The sequence below is a fragment of the Macadamia integrifolia genome, unplaced genomic scaffold (assembly GCF_013358625.1).
Source record: "Macadamia integrifolia cultivar HAES 741 unplaced genomic scaffold, SCU_Mint_v3 scaffold530, whole genome shotgun sequence".
Lineage (NCBI taxonomy): Eukaryota > Viridiplantae > Streptophyta > Magnoliopsida > Proteales > Proteaceae > Macadamia > Macadamia integrifolia.
The window spans coordinates 103,319-116,167 of record NW_024870474.1 but is presented as its reverse complement, the minus strand read 5'-3'; positions in this window follow the sequence as shown (position 1 = coordinate 116,167).

Here is a 12,849-nt window from a genome sequence, read left to right as displayed (position 1 = left end):
CAGGACCCACTGTAGAATTTCCAGCTAGGGACTAGTGGGTCCATAAAGATCTTGGGCACAATGCTGTGTGTTCGTGTGAGAGCTGTGTTGTAGGACAACAACAATGAAACCCGATCTGAGATTCTTTTTGATTCTTTGTTATGTTACCCCTTTTGTGCTCTTGATATTTAAATTGTATTTTTTTATGTATATATCTTGCCTACGGGCCCACATGTAAATGTACAAAGTAACACAATTTGGGTATCAAGAGTATTGGGTATTTACAGGTATATACATACAAGACTTCCATTGAAATATAGATTTTACCTTCTTTAGTTATGTGTATACTGTGTTGTGGTTACTACATCAGATGATCCTGACAAGTTTTGGGTTAATAGGAGTTAACTCAGTCACCAGTCTGGTTCTATGAGAACAAGGCGTGACAACGGTGGTATTAGAGGGAGATGCTCTACCCCCTCATAACATGTAAGATAGATCCCTCTAGAATTTATAATAGGACCCAGGGTTGGGTAAATATAAAAGCTTTAAAGAATTAAAACCTATAATAAGATTAAAATTTTTAAATTCTTGGCATGCACAAGAGTAGAACCTAATCAGAATAATTAAGAGGCAATTGGCCGATTCTATAAACCATTGATTGCTCATTCTAACAAAATTTTTCCAGCATAATGGTGCTATAATTAGAATACCAAAAATTACAAAGTTTACCACCTGATAGACCATAAATATACAAAAAAAATAAAAAAAATGTGGTGACCGATATAGTCACCACCAAACCATAAAAGGATAATCAAAACAAACCAAACAATCTAAAAGATAACAAACGTCTTCCTAAACACATCACCAAGTCCAAACCATAGGAAAGTATCAAAATGTACCAACCCTCCATAAGCACATAATCACCACATAGATAAATAAAGAAAAGTAGATGATAAGTTAGAAAAGAAAGTGAAGCTCAGAATAGGCAAGCCCGCTACTCCATCAATCATCATCGTCAACAGTGAATGTCACCCCACCTTTAGGTCATGATTTGATACGGAGGCATCAATCATAACAGTCAAACTTATCATTAGTCAATGTAACCTCCTTTTTCACTCAGCAAAAATCAGCTGCAATTCCATTGGAGACCTTATCTAAGTCCTTAGTTAGGGCTTGGAAGTCAGCCTCCAGCTTCCCAAACTATGCTGCATCGCCAACTCACGTGCTACACTCTCCTCCACCATCTCTAGGATCTCTGCCTGCCTGTCCTGAAGTGCCTTCTCCCTTATGGCACTCTTATCCAAACGTCTTAGAATCTGATCTTGCCCATCTTTTAGGGCTCTCATGCTGTCCATCATACTCTGTAAATCAAATGCCCCACCTGAAGATGGTGGAGCTCTGAAGTGTGGGTCCGTGGCCCTAGTCTTCAGAGGCTCCTCTTCGAGGATCTCCTCATCACGAATGTTCTCCTCATCAAATTGAGGAACATACTCCTCATCATCCATGTCCTCCTCATCATGATGAGGGATGTAGTCCTCATCCTCCTCACTGTCACTCCCACCTTCCATACCCTTTACTCTTTGGCCTCCTGCCCCCTGAGGTTCACCCATATGATGTTGTAGGCCCATCCTTCATAAGTTCTCCCTGGTGAACCTATCCGTGGGAGACTTTCCTTCCTTGCCCCTCAAGTCCACTTGGAAGTACTCAAAGACTTTGGTGAGCGACTTGCCATATGGGAATCCTACGTCTTTGGGATGTGCCGTATGGTATTCTATGGTTGTCAACTTGATATATGGGAGGCATAGACACGAGGCACCCTCCTCTAAGGCCATGTGGATACAGTAAGCCAGGTATGCCTCCATGAAGTTAACTTGGATTCTGTGACCCGCTCTGGGGAGCAGGTTGAACTGAGCCAAGCGTGCAAATACACAGGCATCTGGAGTGTAGGCTGTCTTAGACATGGGTCGCACTCTACGGCAACTGATGGCCTCATAAATATCCTCCTACTTTCTGGACTCAAATCTGGGCCCACAACCTTTATCCTTGGGGCACTATAGAAGTGGGTACCCACCATTGATATACCCAGGATCCCTGCCAAAAAATCCACAGTCAATAGAATGTTACTCCTTTTACCATGGTAGTAAGGGAGTACTCTCCATTCTCAAATGATACCTCTAGGTTGTAGTAAAAATATCGGATTAGATCCTCGTAGCAGGGTCGGTTGGGGTCAAACATAGACTGCCAATCCAATGTCATAAACTTATCTAGAATCTGAAAACCATCAAAATCCTCCACCACCACTGTTTTCTCCATCATGACTGACTTTCTAGAGAAGATGGGCCAAGAAAAAACTGCCTCCATACTGTGGAAAAGACCCTCATCATAGTCTTTGGGGTCTATGGGAGCTTCTCTCCTACGCTGTATGGGTTGGGTAGAGGAACTCAACCCCGCACTCTTCCTCTTCGAGGTTGTGGCTTTGCGCCTTCCAGAGGATGAAGCGGCTTCCTTACCCTTTCGAGATGACATCTTAGAAATTTTCAAAGGAAACATATAAGTGATGGGACAAGATTTAAGCGAACATAGATAACCAAAAGAATAAAGTTTAGACTATGCAAATAGCACCATAAGTATGGATATGACAGCGTAGCAATGATCTATCATGAAAATCTTGGTGTATATATCAAGGTGAACACAATATGGAACATTATAAAAAGGGGGGGGGGTGGTTGTAGCATTAAAAGAAGAAAAACCAATGAAAACCCCCAAATAAAATTTCTACTGACCAAGTGCAAAAAAATAAGGATGACGATGGTTATGTTTGATGCAATGACGAGGAACATGAAAGAATCATGGATTGAAGACACATTGTATAATGATTGGTTTTGAAGATGAAATGGATCAATGAAGGCATAAAAATGTGCAATTGAGTGAGGATGTGATATCTTAGTATTATCAAACCAACTCATGAGAGAGATATGAGAGACCTCTTAGAATGGGTAAAATCAGTACAAATATATATATATATATATAAAGCATTGATGGAAATTGGAGATAGCAAGTGAAGGAGTATGAAAACCTCACAAAATTATATAAATTGGAGTAATTGAAGTCAAACTATAAAAGCCCCAAAATTGATGAGAAATTCAGCCCAAAGGGGGTAAAACTTTCTTGTGAAGGCATGGAAAGTGAAGCATGCATACAAATGATAGAGAACCACATCAATGCACCATCAAAAAATGGATAAATAAATTCATTTACCACATGGAGTCGCAAGAACAAGAGAAGAAATGAGGAAAACCCCCAATTTTCAAGGAATTTCAACCCAAAAAAGATTAATCTTATATCAAATGAGGTGAAACCTATGCCCACATGAATGGAAATGACTTTTCTACTAATGTGTGTGTGCATTGAGAGTGAAGAGTCTCATTTGAGCCATCAATTCATAAGAAAGAAGAGTAATGGAGAGGAAACCCCCAAAATAGAGAAGCTAGGGCAAAATTTAGGTCCTCTCTCTATAAATCGGTCAAGTAAGGCCAACAAGCAGTAGAAATCACAAATGAGTCATCACATTGTCGAAGAACAAACATTCTATGGAAGGAATGAAGTAAATATCGAGATTCTAAGGTTTTTATAGCAAAAGAACACCGAAAACACAGTTCTCAAAGAGAAAATGGGGAAAGAGAACTTGTGAACAGGAAGACGATTGATCTTCTAAAATCCAAGAATCGTTGAGTGGAATCATGAGTTGAAGCATCGAGTAGGTGCCTTGAATCGTTTTGAGTTGAAAGGGGAAGAAGAAATGAAGAGTTACAGGCAAAATGGGGTATAAAACCCTTTTTAAGGCCGCTCGATCGTGATTGACGGGTGCCAGTCCGACCTGGGCTGTCGCTCCTTTTCCGCCGCTCTGGGTATCTTGGCCCAGAAAAGCCTGGGTCTAGAATTTCTTGTATTTTGTGCCTAGTGGGCCCCAATTAGGTGCCAATGGGAGTGTTTTGCCGTGTAGTTAGGCATCATCGTGTGATCGATCTATGTCTTGGTAATTAAATGCAGGTGCGTAAGGCCATGTGGTGAGGTGCAACAATGTAACCTGGGATATAAAGTGTAATTTAATATTTGCGTATATGGGAATGTTGTGGCACTTAATCAATGCTTACTTTTATATAATTCAGGTACAGAACACCATGGTACAAGCCAGATCCGGTAGCAATGCTCGAGGTACCCCTCGTGGTCCCTGTCCCATTAGTCGACCACAAAATCCCCGTGGACCTCGATCCGTGGGGCAATCCTCACACCCACCACCACAAGTAAACCTTGGACCGGAAGAAGTTCAGGGTAACCCACCTGTGAATGAGATTCTGGGTCTCCCATCTATCATCACTCCAGGTGATGTTGGGACACTCATTCAACAGTCACAAGAGGCATTTCAGCAACAATTGTTGCAATAGTAACAAACGTTTATGACTGTTATGCAATAGTATATGAACCTTACTCAGCCGGGTCAACATCCTAGAGTGGTTTTTCCATAGGACCCTCCCGTGGGGTCAGGTGTTGGAGCACAACCAGGACGAACACCACCTGGGGTTACACCACAAGATCAACCAAGATGTACGCCACAGGTCCCACCATTTGGCACTCTGCCATTCATAATGCCTCCACCTTACCTATACTATCTGGCCTATCCACCTTATCACCCACCAGCTACCAGTACAGCAAAGGTGGTTGAGTCTTTTAAGAAATACATGCCACCTATTTTCACTAAGGTGGGTAGTGATCCATTGGAGCCGGATCGATGGATCCAAGAACTGGAGAAGATATCTAAGATTGTAAATTGCACAGAGGTACAGAAGCTCATCCGTGCGGGATTACAACTTAAAAATGAAGTTGATTTATGGTGGAAAGCTTCTAAGCCTATTTTGATGGCAACTCACCCAGAACCTACATGGGAGCAATTCAAGGAATTGTTCTTTTCAAATTACTATCCTTGAAGCTTTAGAGATAGCAAAGAAGCAGAATTTATGGCATTAACCCAAGGAAGCATGATTGTTCTAGATTATCAACAATAGTTTGTGAGCTTGTTCTATTTTTCTCATCGCCATATAAAGACAGCTAAGGAAAAAGCTAAGAAGTTTCTGAAGGGCTTGAAGATATCCATTAGTACAATCCTAGAGGCATTGGATCTAACTAATTATGCTCAGATTGTGTAAAAATCCAAAGTAATGGAGGAAAAATAGAAGGGAGAGCCATCCCTTACACCAAGAATTTAGAAGAGGGTAAACCCATTTGACGATTCGGATGGCCTAAGCAAGAACTTTCATGGGTCATATAGTTATGGTCCCTCTTATAGGCAGCCCTATAGGCCATCGGGTTATCTTTCCCGACCACCTAGTGGGCTGCACACTACATCTTTCCACCCGAACACTAGTACAGTGCCTATGGCCTTATGACCACTTTGTCCTCTGATTGTACCAGGATCAGTGCAGAGAGCCCTCGCTCTGGTTCAGTTATCCCATAACCAATGTTATAGCTGTCACTCATACGAGCATTTCGCCAAGGATTTCCAGTATAAATCAGCTACACCACTAAATCAGCCCCCTGGTTATAGACCTGCATTGACCTAGGGGAACCAACCTCAGGGAAGGATGTACACCTTATCAGTCGAGGAGGCTGAGGCCAGCACAGAAGTAGTAGCAGGTATAATTCTAATTAAGAAATTTTTATGATAATTTTGAGTAGCCTGTTATACTTATATGCAATGCTATACTAGGTGTTTTGCCTATATCAGGTATACAAGCCTATGTCTTGTTTGATGCAGGAGCTACGTATTCATTTATATTTAAGAGATTTGCTAGGAAGCTTGATATGTCACCCAATGATTTAGAACGTAAATTGATTGTTGGCACACCCACAGACAAGGTAGCATAATTGAATGAGGAGAATGGACTATGTCCAGTTGAAATTATTGGAAGGAAGATGGATGCTCAACTTATCAAATTCAACATGCAAAATTTTGACATCATTCTGGGCATGGATTGGCTATCGACTCATCGAGAAAATATGATGTGTCGAGAAACAAAATAAAGGTGATGGATGATGAAGGAGAAGAGCTAATATACCAAGCTGATAGGGCAAAGCGACCTAGAAAGGCCTTTATTTCAACCCTTCAGGCGGTGAAATTATTGGAAGACGGATGTCAGGGCTACCTCGCATCAGTACAAGATGTGGAAGCGAAGATCACACCATTAGAGGATTTGGAGGTATTTAGGGAATTCCTTTACGTCTTTCAAGATGATCTAACCCAGCTACCGCTCGACAGAGAGTTGAAGTTTGCCATTGACTTAATTCCTGGAGCTACCCTAGTATCTAAAGCTCCGTATAGAATGGCACCAGCCAAGTTAAAGGAGTTGCAGACATAGTTGCAAGATTTATTAAAAAGGGAGTTTATATGCCCAAGTGTCTCTCCTTGGGGTGCACCAGTCTTATTTGTTAAGAAGAAGGATAGTAGTTTGCATATGTGCATTGACTACCAGGAACTGAACAAGTTAACCATCAATAATCGGTATCCGTTGTCGTGCATCAATGATCTATTTGATCAATTGAAGGTGCTAAGGTGTTTTCAAAGATTGATCTCAGATCGGGTTATTACCAGCTCAAGATAAAGGGCAGAGACATACCAAAGACAACGTTTGAAACTTGGTATGGTCATTATAAATTCCTAGTGATATCTTTCGGGTTAACCAATGTATTGGCTACTTTCATGGATTTAATGAATTGAGTATTTCATGATTTCCTTCACAAGTGTGTCATCGTTTTCATCGATGACATCTTGATTTACTCAAAGTCTAAAGATGAGCATGTAAGACACTTGAGAATGGTACTATAAAGACTGAGAGAATAACAATTATATGCCAAGTTCAACAAATGTGAGTTTTGGCTTAAACAAGTTGGATTCCTAGGACACGTGGTGTCTGAGAATGGGATTGAAGTGGACCCGGATAAAGTAAAGGCTGTAATAGAGTGGGAGACACTCAAGAATTTAATAAAAATTAGAAGCTTCTTGGGCTTAGTAAACTACTATCGATGCTTCATTAAGAATTTTTCTCGGATTTCTGGACCGATGACTAAGTTGACCAAAAAGGGTGTGAAGTTTGATTGGTTAGAAGAATGTGAAAATAGCTTCCAAGAATTGAATAATGTGAAAATAGCTTCCAAGAATTGAAGAACCAATTAGTGCCAGCTCCTGTATTGACCGTTCCAAATGGTACAAGTGGGATTACAGTCTATACCAATGCTTCCAAGATTGGGTTGGGCTGTGTTCTTATGGAATACAACAAGGTGGTAGTATATGCGTTCTAGGAAACTTAAGGATTATGAGAAGAACTAACCCACTCATGATTTAGAACTGGTGGCAGTCATCTTTGCTTTGATGATTTAGTACTATTATCTGTATGGGGAGAAGTGCGAGATATACAGTGATCATAAAAGTCTTAAGTACTTCTTCACCCAAAGAGATTTAAATATGAGACAAAGAAGATGGCTTGAACTTATGAAGGACTATGATTGTGACATTCAGCATCACCCGGGTAAAGCTAATGTGGTGGCAAACGCTCTAAGTCGGAAGGCTCAAACTGTATCACTTTTCTACTTAGCTATCATTCCACAACTTATACAAGAGGGGGGTACTGATGGATGAAATCCTTTTATATGAGGGAGTAACCTTGGAGCTCGAACATTAGCTAGATGATGTTAAGCAGTTAACCATATCCTTGATAGCCCTACAAGTACATCCTTTCATCAGGACGGAGGTGATAATGAAACAACCTTCGGATCCTGAGTAGCAAAGGAACAGAATAAAAATTCAAGAGCAAACAATTAATAACCTTGACTTCACAATAGCCAATGATAGGGCATTACTGTTTTGAGGTAGGTTGTGTGTGCTCGACGACATGGAAATACAGGACAAGATAGTGAAGGGCGCACAGTTCTGAACTCACTTCACCCTGGGAGCACAAAGATGTACAAGGATAAAAAATAAAGTTATTGGTGGCCATCAATGAAAATTATTATAGCCCTATATGTGTCAGCTTGCCTCGTATATCAGAAGGTCAAGGCAGAACAACATCCACCATATGACACTCTTCAGCCACTCCCCGTACTGGAGTGGAAATGGGACAGGATCACTATAGACTTTGTCACAGGGATACCCCGTACACCTAAGGGGATGAATGTAATATGGGTGGTAGTTGACTGGCTTACCAAGACTGCTCATTTCATTTCAATTAGGACCGATTATTCCATGAACAAGCTAGCACAACTTTATATGGATAATATGGTCCATTTGCATGGAGTACCAGTGAGCATTGTGTTAGATAGAAACCCAAGGTTCACATCTAGAGTTTGGAAAAGCCTCCAACAAGCTTTGGGGACACAAGTGAATATGAGTATTGCTTTCCACCCATAGATCGATGGGCAATCAGAACGAACCATACAAATACTGGAGGACATGCTCAGGGCTTGTGCAATGAAAATGAGTGGTAGCTGGCAGGAATACATACCTCTTATGGAGTTTGCTTATAACAATTGCCATCAAGCTACAATTGGGATGGCTTTATATGAGGCACTGTATGGCAAGAAGTGCAGAACACCCCTATATTGGGATGAAGTAGGTGAGCGTCGGATGTTAGGATCGAAAATGATACAGATGATGTGTGACAAGGTTGACGTCATTCGGGAGAGGATTAAGGCGGCCCAATCACTCCAAAAGAGCTATGCAGACAACTGTAGAAAAGACATTGAATTCTAAGAGGGGTAGAAGGTGTTTCTTAAAATCTCTCATATCAAAGGGTTGCATAAATTCCACAGAAAGGGCAAACTAAGTCCAAGATATATTGGCTCGTTTGAAATCTTGGCATGAGTTGGCTCTGTAGCGTATATGTTGGCTCTTCTGCCTTTTCTCAGTAATGTTCACAATGTATTCCATATTTTCATGCTGAAGTGATACATTTATGATCCACCTCATATGTTGCCTGTGGAACCAGAGTATTTAGAAACTGATATAACATACGAAGAATAGCCTACTGAAATTATAGACTAGAAGATAAAGACCCTTCTCAATCGCTCTATTGCTTTTGTGAAGGTGTGATGGGCTAATCATTCAGTTGAGGAAGCGTCCTGGGAGAAAGAAGATGACATCCAGGCCAAATATCCTCATCTTTTTGGACAACCAGGTACTACAATTTTGAGGATGAAATTTTCAAAAAGGGGGGGGGTACATGTGATACCCTACTTTCTAAACCCAGTTGAGAGGGGAACCCTATGGAACATGATAGCAAGGATGACTCTAAACTTGGGTTGGCCAGACAAGTCTGAGTCAGTGCCTAGTGAAGTCTACGTGACTAAGCCATGCACTTGCAAGTATCACAAGGCCATGTACGGATAATAAAGGTATGTACCCATATTTTAAGATGAGTATGTATTTTAAATCATATATCAGGAGTGAAATACATGTCAAGAGCCGAGTCCCATCAAAATCCTAATTATTTAGCTAAGTTTCGGCCAACTGGTTGGTGGTTATAGATGGGTTGGACCTACCAGTTCGGTCATTAGATATTTTGATCCAACTATAAATAGCATTATGACTTTTCTTTTTCCTCATTTAATGCTTTAGAAGGTGGGTTGGAAGAGTAAAGAAGAGAGAGAGAAGAAGGAGGAAAAAGGAAGAAAAATAAGAAGAAATGCTCATGGTGTAGCACCAAGGTTAGATCTTTCCATTTCGACACCAAAAAAGTGATCCTCGTCTTGAGATCTATGATTTGAGGTGAGTGAAGGCTATATTTCTTAAACCCTCAAGAAACCCTAAGTGAAACCCTTTGATTCGAGTAGTAATCCTTTAGATCCATTAATCTCACTTGAGAAGATGAATCTAAGGTTTAATGGAAGACCTACATGTTGATTTCGAAGGTTTAGATGAAGAAATCGTAAGATTTGAAGAGTATTTGATGATTTCTTGAGTTAAAGAAGAGATTTGGAGTTTTGAAGGTGTTTTTGAGCAAAGAGGTATGATCTGCACTTAAACCCTTGAATCAATCCTAGATCTAGGTCGGAACCACATCATGAGACCTTTGATGTGTGGAAAATATGATCGAATCAACCCCTTGTGGTTTACCCAAGGTGGGATGAAGAATGGAAGTGAATAGTAGAATCCCAATTTTGACTGGTAGGTGCCCTGGAAAGTGATTGGACCCACAAATCCGAAGCCCGCCTATCCTGGTTGGTTGTTTCTTGGCCTGACCAATGGGTAAGACCAGTGGGTGACTGGCCCACCGCTCTAGCTTGCTGGTCCTGGCAGAGGACTTGGGTCGAGACGTTGGCAAGGACCGGCGGGTGACCTTGCCCGCCGCTACCGGCTCATTGATCTTGGCAGAGCCCCTAGCCCAATCAGCGAGCATGACCGGCAGGCATCCGACCCACCGATTGACCTACCAATTAGGCCTATCGGGCTTCGATAGGGCCCAAATTTGTTGGGCCACCTCATATAGTGATTTTAAACGCGTTGAAATCATTATACTTCATTGGTTATGATCCTAATGTAAAGATATACTAAACTCGACCTTTTTATGATAGATTTTGCTAGAACCTCGCGTCACAGCACGTCGGATCTCCCTCGTACCGAGGGTGAACATTGTACATATCTATGTAAGGGGGAAGAGGACGTTGGCTTTATTTTTGGAGTGTTTTTGCATCATTCCATTATTGTTGTAGACTAGCCATGTCATCACTTTATTACTGTATGTAGACCAGTCATTCACTACCATTTGCATGCATTATCTTGTGCATTGTGAAATTCATATATGATTTGTTATGTTGTAGCTTTAATTATTAAATGCTTATTTCTTGCAATGAATTATGAGATGATTGATTCCAATTATTGAACATTATGTATTGCTAGATTATATGCCATAGTCGGCTTGGAAACAAATGCATTGGTGGCCCGTGGTATAGGACGTGGTGTAACAATGCAGTCGTACTATCTCATATAGAATTATGCAGCTAGGAATGACATTTCCTTATGCTACGACACTTCCCGGTAGTGGAGATTAGAAGTACACCTGACTAATCACTAGGACAGTCAGAAACTTTGGTGATATAATCAGAGGGTCAATCGTACTGTATTTACTTTAATGTCATTTACTTTAATGCATGGCAAGGCCCAATTTATTTTAATGCAGGGCAAGGTCAAATTTATTTTAATATAATTTACTTTAATGTCACTGAGGAACAACAATTTACTTTTCTGGTTACCCATGGCTGGCCTTCTCCAACAACCCTATGGGCGTATCTCGGGATGAGGTTTGCAACCCTGGGACATACGCACACTGTGGTTGTGAGTAGCACATAACCTATGACTTTGCAATGTTGCTTAGGTGATTTAGGATAATAAAAATGGACATTTCATGCATATAGATTCATTTGTATTGCGAATGCTTGCTTGATCTTTCTTTTTCTCTTACTAGGCTAGTGAACTCATCCCACGTGCAAACCATTTTTAGATGATCTTGCAGGTTTTTCGGCTGAGGAGCTAGAGCTAAGACCCATTGTAAAATTTTTAGCTAAGGACTAGTGGGTCCTTAAAGATCTTGGGCACGGTGCTGAGTGCTCGTGTGAGAGCTGTGTTACAGGACAACAACATTGAAACTCGACCTGAGATTCTTTTTGATTCTTTGTTATGTTACCCCTTTTGTAATTTGGATATTTAAATTATATTTCTTGTGTATATATCATGCCTACAGGCCCACATGTGAATGTACTAAGTAATACAATTTGGGTATCAAGAGTATTGGGGTACTTACAGGTATATACATACAAGACTTCTGTTGAAATACAAAATTTACCTTCTTTAGTTGTGTGTGTGCTGTGTTGTGGTTACTATATTAGATGATTCTGATAGGTTTTGGGTTAATAGGAGTTAACTTGGTCACCGGTCTGGTTCTTTGAGAATGGGGTGTGACAGTTGGAAATCTTAGTGATTGTGAGAGTAGCGGCTGAAAACAAAAGAGAGACCTTTTGGAGGTCGTGACCCTCTCTCCTCTCTGTTCTCTTCCTTAGGGAGGGGTGTGTCGTGTGAGCTTACCTGCAGGCCCCGCACCACTGTATCATCTCTTGGAGATACGTGGAGGCCTATTTTGCAAGAGTATAAAGGTCGTCATTGAGACGGGGATTTGATGATGATCCAATACGAGGGATTGTGATCATACAAAAGGGTTTGGGGTGGCCACCTAGGATTATGGGCCTAGGACCTAGGGGTGGGCCCGATTCTTGAAAATGGGGCCCGAAAGTTGGTATGGTCCAGAGATTTAGGGTACTTGTCAGGTTGTAGAATTGAGAAGGTGTTAGGCACCCAATCTACCCTGTTCTACCAGTCTTCCTACTAGATGCTTAAGAACGGACATTTTTCATAATTATTCTTATTCCGCATGCATGGCTAAGTTAACACACATTTATATACATTAATCAAATTTAAATGATTATGTACACTAAAACAAGGTCAATATAAAGTCTACATTAAGCTAACTTGGGTGAGAAGTTATACCTGAGCTTGACCTTGTTTCAGGTCAAGAGGGGTGGAACCTTGGTTAGTACTGACACGTACTATCTTTTGGATTCTCCTGGCTCAGGGGAAGATGATCTTGACCTCCAACTTCCTTTCTCCAGAGATGTTGATTGGACAGAGTTCCGACTAAGAACAATTACTTTTAGATTTTGGCTGTGGTATCAATTCGGCAGAGCTTCCGCTAGGGATGGGCTACTTCTAGATTTTGGCTGAGGTGGCACTCCAACAGAGCTTTCGCTGGGGATAGGTTATGGGAGGGCTAG